At 43.6% G+C, this 8,200-nt stretch overlaps 1 long non-coding RNA gene across 1 annotated transcript in view; it reads right to left on the bottom strand.

Moving 5' to 3' along the window:
- Positions 1-1,096: 1,096 nt before the first annotated feature.
- The window catches only part of LOC124556677, a 61,949-nt gene continuing 54,845 nt past the window's right edge, over positions 1,097-8,200 (bottom strand). Inside the window, exon 2 of the long non-coding RNA XR_006968657.1 lies at positions 1,097-1,371. This is a non-coding gene — a long non-coding RNA (uncharacterized LOC124556677). The remainder of the gene's footprint in view (positions 1,372-8,200) is intronic.

Genomic DNA, 8,200 nt, shown 5'->3' with positions numbered 1-8,200 from the left:
GAGCAACTCTTCTGAAATCCAAACTGTGACTTGCTGAGGATATTATTGTTGCTCAGGCGAGATACTGTTCAAGAATACGTCACTACCTCAAAAATTTTGGAAATTGATGTTAGCAGTGGAACAGTTCCGCAGTTATTGATATCTCTCTTCTCAACTTTCTTAAAGAGGGAGGTTCGTCATAAAATACAGAGTTTAAGTAATGTCTTTTTGTACCTTTATTTGGGTATACGCAGCACGTAGGCTCGTTGAGTACAATCACTTCCATGGCTTAACACATCATTCTGCAATCCACATCTCCACACATTACATCCTATGTTGCCTAAAATGCTATCTTAAATGATGTCTTATAATTTCCTTGCTACCAAGAGAAATATTTCTTCCATTAAAAGATGTCTTAGTATTATACAAAATAAATTTAAATTAAATTAAAATACGCAGGAATGGAGAGAAAGACCTAAAAAAACGTCAGTTACTTGCTCGCTTGGCTGTATTTAACCTCCTGTCCTCACGATATTCTCGTGGTACAGTTTTTACAGAACAGTTATGGACAATAAATGCAATGCTTTAAATACTAATCAACATGCGTACGATGCAGTAGGAATGACGTAAGTAGGCGAAAGTAAGTAGGGAATATTGATATGGTGACAGCTATGATTGTCCAGTATGACGATAGCAGTATGAGTGATATGTAATGGAATCCTATTCTTCAAGTTTCTAGTAGACGCAAAAAGTAATAATGACAGATACACTCCAATGGCGTTTTATGTAGCCAGATGATGATCGTATTGACCGACACTAGTAGCAAGTAGAGTGTTGCTCATTTATCAGCTTCTAGTGCTTACTAAAAACTGCTACAGTTAAAAAGGTTTTACTTCTTCGATCAAAAATACAGAAGTGGTTTCTGTAAATTACTGCAAACTGAATCAGAAACGTGAACAGCGATCAGCGCTAATTCTGTTAAGTCCAAGATCTTCGGAATCACTTGAGGCACGTTGTAAAAATTTCTTTGCTTCTTACTCTGCTCTCAGAACCTTGTGTTTTTAAGTGTTTTGGCAAAAAGGATAAAGCAAGGTTTGGCATAATTTTACACTTTTCATTACAGTCACTCTCGTGTATTTCACATTTCGTATGACAGCATACAGTGGGAATTTCACAGACCCTTTCGTTTGTTTCTAAAGTCTTATATCACATTTTTCTTGTACACAAACATGCTTACACGGCAGCTCTTTCAAACTTTCGCGGATCGTTCTGAAATCCAGCGGGCTGCGCTTGCGGAGAAGGAAGAGTGCTTTGATGTGAGGCGTGAGGTGTCCCCTGCAACTTCAGACAGCCGCTGGTCAACGGCTGCTAGCTTCCGTTCGTTTGTCGCACCTGAAACACAACAAACCAAACGCACCTCAGTTCCGATTCATTTGTCTGGAACTGAATTCGTTTGTTACGCCATCGGCAAGAGCATGGAACGCAATGCCTAGGTATTCATAAGCGCTAGCGTGTCAAACAACGTGGCGAGTGCATGATGTCAGTTAATGCATGGATATTTAACCAGATATAAAATGAATTCACCGTCGTGCAACAAACTCGAAACACAACTTGAAAGTAGGTCACACGTTCCATGTACAGGGCTATTACAAATGATTGAAGCGATGTCATAAATTCATTGTAGTTCCATTCATTGACATATGGTCACGACACACTACAGATACGTAGAAAAACTCATAAAGTTTTGTTCGGCTGAAGCCGCACTTCAGGCTTCTGCCGCCAGAGCGCTCGAGAGCGGAGTGAGACAAAATGGCGACAGGAGCCGAGAAAGCATATGTCGTGCTGGAAATGCACTCACATCATTCAGTCATAACAGTGCAACGACACTTCAGGACGAAGTTCAACAAAGATCCACCAACTGCTAACTTCATTCGGCGATGGTATGCGCAGTTTAAAGCTTCTGGTTGCCTCTGTAAGGGGAAATCAACGGGTCGGCCTGCAGTGAGCGAAGAAACGGTTGAACGCGTGCGGGCAAGTTTCACGCGTAGCCCGCGGAAGTCGACGATTAAAGCTAGCAGGGAGCTAAACGTACCACAGCCGACGGTTTGGAAAATCTTACGGAAAAGGCTAAAGCAGAAGCCTTACCGTTTACAATTGCTACAAGCCCTGACACCCGATGACAAAGTCAAACGCTTTGAATTTTCGGCGCGGTTGCAACATCTCATGGAAGAGGATGCGTTCAGTGCGAAACTTGTTTTCAGTGATGAAGCAACATTTTTTCTTAATGGTGAAGTGAACAGACACAATGTGCGAATCTGGGCGGTAGAGAATCCTCACGCATTCGTGCAGCAAATTCGCAATTCACCAAAAGTTAACGTGTTTTGTGCAATCTCACGGTTTAAAGTTTACGGCCCCTTTTTCTTCTGCGAAAAAAAACATTACAGGACACGTGTATCTGGACATGCTGGAAAATTGGCTCATGCAACAACTGGAGACTACAGCGCCGACTTCATCTTTCAACAGGATGGTGCTCCACCGCACTTCCATCATGATGTTCGGCATTTATTAAACAGGAGATTGGAAAACCGATGGATCGGTCGTGGTGGAGATCATGATCAGCAATTCATGTCATGGCCTCCACGCTCTCCCGACTTAACCCCATGCGATTTCTTTCTGTATGTGAAAGATTCAGTGTGTAAACCTCCTCTACCAAGAAACGTGCCAGAACTGCGAGCTCGCATCAACGATGCTTTCGAACTCATTGATGGGGACATGCTGCGCCGAGTGTGGGAGGAACTTGATTATCGGCTTGATGTCTGCCGAATCACTAAAGGGGCACATATCGAACATTTGTGAATGCCTAAAAAAACTTTTTGAGTTTTTGTATGTGTGTGCAAAGCATTGTGAAAATATCTCAAATAATAAAGTTATTGTAGAGCTGTGAAATCGCTTCAATTATTTGTAATAACCCTGTATATAGAAAATTATGTACTATTTTCACACTTACTCCACATTTTTACAATTTATGACCCTAGCTTTTTGTAATCACGGTAGTTTTTGATAACAAGGGATCGTCTTTAAAATTCGAATACATTCGATACTTGCATTTATTTTAGTTTGGCTTTTTGCGTGAGTCAAATCTGTGGGTTGTTGAAGGGTGGATTAGTTCCACGGATAAAAATGTGTTTGTTTCCAGGTTCTAGAAGTCCGAAAATGTCTCAGACTGCAAGTTCCACGTAAACGCCGCCGCTTACGTGCTGCGTGTAAAAACGTTCTTGTTTCGAACGCGATGCACTTCACCCTAACTACAGTGATATCCGGAAGCGTGTTGCCGCTGCCGTGTTGATAGCACTCTACCAGACAGCATTGTTATCTACATACATATACACATTCCGCAAGCCACCACACAGTGCATGGCCTTGGGTACCTTTAGTATTGTTAGTCATGCCCTTTCCTGTTCCACTAACAAATGGAGGGAAGGGAAACGACTGTTTATACATTTCAGTACGAACCTTGATTTTTGATTATCGATCCTCATGCGAGATGTATGCTGGTGACAACAGGATTCTTCTGCAGTCTATCGCAAATGCCGGTTCTGTAAACTTTCTCCATAGTGTTTAGGGGAAAGAACTCCTTTTTCCTTCCACGATTCCCGAGTTCACGAATCAATTCTGTAACACTATTGTGTTGATCGAACATACCGGTAAGAAATCTAGCAGCAGCGATATGTCACAACTGACAATCTCCGAATATGATGGTTTGACCATAACTGCCGATTCCACTTCCACCATCAGAGGACTGTTTATATAGAACTTAATATAAAGTTCAGCACGAAAATACTCAGTCACATACGACGAAGATTGTTCGAGTTCTTGCTCAGCCTCCCATCGAACAAATCTGGAATATACCAGGTCGCTAATGACTTCCTACTGCAACAATTGCTGACGCCTTACGGACTCGAATCAAGAATACTTTGAGGGAGACTTCCTCCTGTCACATCCAAGCCATTTTTGATTCTATGCCCGGGGATGTCCCTACATTCCTGACATGAGTAGGTGCAGATCTCTTTGTTTTGAAATCGTATCGATGTCAAGTATTCGATAATTTCCAATTAACGAAAGAAATTTCAGAATACTGCAATCAGGAGTATCGAATAGTGTCGAGGAAAATAATAATATTTTGATATTAGTTTAATGAGAGTTGAAATGCTTGTAGAGTATATACAGTAAGCAAGACCAAAATTTCAACGGCGAAAATTGTGCCATACTAGTAATGAATAATATATTTCGGCAACATGTGAAAAAATATTAAGAATGTACCTGGTACTGTGGAAAGGTGGTTCAAGTATTGATGTTAAAGTCGATACAGTTCTTACAAAAACATATTCTGAGGCAAATTCTAAATGAATGGCAAAAAACTTATATCTGTACTTCACTTTCAAAGTTTTTATCTAATTTTATACCCAAATTTGTTATGAAAACATTCACTAATTTATCCATTTCTCCTGGTACTGTAAAAGAGTCTCAAGAAGAGCTTAAAAACACGCACGAAATCAGTAACTTGATACGTTGTTGATATCGATGTTTTCTTTCTGATTGATATAGATACCAAATGTCGTATCTACTCTACAAGACCCAGTGATATAGATATCTGTACCAAATATCGTATCTCCAGTCACATTAATGTGAACGACTGCTGTGTTCGAGGTCAATATGCAATAACCACTCACACACGACAGGTAGCAGCACTAGCAGTGGAGGTTATATGAGGTGTGTTAGGGGGGGGGAGGGGAGGGGCGGGGATGAGCGTGGGGGGAGGGGACTTGGAAATCAGTACAGTCGTTGTCGCGATGCGGAAACGGAGCGATTTTCCTGGCGTCTAAAAGGTCACGATCACTGGCTTTCGGGTCAGGGATCGGTCTATTTTCGGAACGGCTAACTCTGTAAACTGTTCGCATGCTGCCGTGGTTAAAGTATATCGTGTATGACGAAATGACGCTATCCAAAACCGGCGCCGAGGTTACAATGGTACACCACGGACCATACATACAGAATTAAAAGACGTCTGCGGAAATGTGAACTGGCGGATGAGCGTGCAACTGTTGGGCAACTGATCGCTCAGATGAACCAAGAGGCTACCAGCAGTGTCTACCCAACGACTGTTTAGCGAATGTTCCTGCCTATGGGCCTCCGCAGCAGGTGAATGGGCTATGCACCTATGCTGATTCTTGTTCATCGGCGACGTAGACTGGCATTTACACGCCAATACCGCAACTGAAGGTCCAGTTGGTGGTGACAGGTGATATTTTCAGACGAATCACGTTTTATGCTCCATCGGACTCAAAACCAACACCCTGCAACAATCTTCGGAAAGGTCTAGGACACAGGAGGGAGCGTTATGCTCTGAGGAATGTTTTCATGCATTCCCTAGGTGATCTCGTCCTTCTGAAAGGCGCAGTGGATCACCAGAAGTGTGCATTTATCCTTGGGAACCATTTCCATCCCCAAGTGCAGTTTGTTTCTCCTGGGCACCATGGCATATACCAGCAAGGCAATGCAACGTGTCATTCAGCTCGGATCGTACGTGCGTACCAGGATGAGTATGGCGTACTCTTCTGGCCATCAAAATCCCCGGATTTGAGCCCCATCGATAATTTGTACAACTACGTCGATCGGTCTGTTCACGCCATAGATCCTCAACCGACGACCTATCGCAGCTGGCCACCGCGCTAGACTCTGAATGGCTCCACATCCCTGTTGATCAGCCAGTACTAGAAGGGTCTCGTTTGTGTCATTATGAATCATTTGTCATGGCTCTTAGGACTGGTCGGTTTCTTCGCTTTGAGCAAACAATATCCAAGAAAACAAAAAGAATATTTACGATAAGTTAGCATGGGTTGACGGTTGTGTCACACACTGTCCACTCACATTAATGTGAACAACTGCCACAACCTCATTGACTCTCTTCCCTCTCGTCTCGCAGCCGACCGCTCTGCAAAAGGTGGTTATTCAGGCTTTTGAGAGGTGGTCGCGTTAATGTGACTGGACTGAGTATAACACAAGCGTCAATCCATGCGAATTTAATGTAAATATTCTTTTTGGTTTCTTAGATACTGTTTTCTCAAAGTGAAGAAATTGACCAGTCCTAAGCGCCATGGCAAGTGATATATAACTACACAAACGAGACCTTTCTAGTACTGGCTGATCACTTGGTCGAAAATACAGCTGATGAAGAATCAAATATCATCCCATTTGGTAATAGATGTAAACCAAGTTTCGTAATGCGACCTTAAGTCTGTTGGTACGGATACTGGTCTGTGATGTATGACACGCTATCTGATCCGAAGCATTCGGACACCTATTAGTGGACAATCATATGGGATGTGTCCACCTTTCGCCTTTACGACGGCTTGAACATACTGGGGACACTTTCAGTGAGGTGTCTGTGGAGGAATGCCAGCCTTTTACTCCTCAAGAGCATAAAGTGATGTTAGACGTTGGGGACTAGAGCGAAAGTGTTCCATTGGGTTCAGGTCGGGACACCGGCCAGGCCCGTCCATTTCAGGAATGTTTTTGTCCACAAACCACTGCCTCACAGATGCAGCTTTATGACCGGTCCATTGTCCTATTGGTACAAAAATGGTTCAAATGGCTCTAAGCACCATGGGACTTAACATCTGAGGTCATCAATCCCCTAGAACTTAGAACTACTTAAACCTAACTAAACTGAGGACGTCACACACATCCATGTCCGAGGCAGGATTCGAACCTGCGACCGTAGCAGCAGCGCGGTTCCGGACTGAAGCGCCTAGAACCGCTCGGCCACAGAGGGCGGCCCTATTGGTACAGATAATCATCGTCTCCGAACGGTTCCTCTACAGTTTGCAGTATACGATGCTGTTAAAGGCGTTCATATCCTTCCGCACTTCGCGTTGTCTTAAGAGGAGTAAGGGGACCACATCCCAACCACGAATAATACCCCCATGCTGTAACACCACCTCCTCCGTCTGTCAGCAGTGGGGCTACACATGATCCCAGGTAATGTTCTCCAGGTATTCACCAAACCTAACCAGTTTTATTTGGTTACTGCTGGATATAATGTGATTCATCTGTCCAAATGACTCATTCCCAGTCATCCCCTGTCCAGTGACATCGCTCTTTACACCATGGCGAGCGTGGCTTAGCGTTGACTACAAAAATGTGCGGCTTATGAATAGCAGCTCGGCCGTCGTATTTAACTCTGTACTCACAGTCATTGCGCTAGCTGGACTTCTGGTAGACTTTGGAACTCACGACTGATTCCGCAGATTTCCTGCGATTTCTTATTTCCAGTATCCGATGCTCGACGGTCCCTGTCCGTCAGTGCATGAGGTTTGCCTGTCGTGGTTTAACTGAGGTTCTTTCTTCCCATTGCCATTTCACAATCACAGCGCCAAAGGTCAACTTGGGTGGTTTTACAAGAGTGGAAATGTCCCTGACTGCTTTGTTACTCATGTGACATCCACTGACTAGCCCACGTTTGAAGTCACTGAGCTCTCTTGATCGACTCGCTTTGCTGTTACAGCTTCTCTAGTGACAACACTATACTCCGCACCTCCTGTTATACTGGTGGATCCTCCTCTCGTTGTCAGTTCCATATTGCTCAGGACTGTTTAGATACTTTTAATTGCTTAGGCTATACAAGGTCGACGATGAATTTGACAATTCCCCTTTATATTATTTATAGTATTTTATCTACGACTGCGTGTGTGGCCTCTTTCAGCATGTAGGTATATCATCATCATTATGTACATGTACTGGCTAATAGTGACAAAAAAAGGTAAATTTTATTCAAATAAGAGACAGCATAAGCGTAATCGTGACATCTTTCAATCGAATATTGGTAGCTGAGGGCCTGAGCTTAATGAATGCTGGCCGAGCGGTTCTAGGCGCTACAGACTGGAACTGCGCGACCGCTGCGGTCGCAGGTTCGAATCATGCCTCGGGCATGGATGTGTGTGATGTCCTTAGGTTAGTTAGGTTTAAGTAGTTCTAAGTTCTAGGGGACTGATGACCTCAGAAGTTCAGTTCCATAGTCCTCAGAGCCATTTGAACCATTTAAGGTATGCACTACTGTTAAATGCATTTGAAGTGCAGTTTTAGAATTCCTTTGTTAGACCCGCTGCAGAGCGGGTACAACTACGTGATACCGTGTAGGGCCGGCGCGAGCACGCGGAAGTGCC

The sequence above is a fragment of the Schistocerca americana genome, chromosome X, assembly GCF_021461395.2.
Source record: "Schistocerca americana isolate TAMUIC-IGC-003095 chromosome X, iqSchAmer2.1, whole genome shotgun sequence".
In the NCBI taxonomy this organism is placed as follows: domain Eukaryota; kingdom Metazoa; phylum Arthropoda; class Insecta; order Orthoptera; family Acrididae; genus Schistocerca; species Schistocerca americana.
This window is presented reverse-complemented; position numbering and strand designations above follow the sequence as displayed.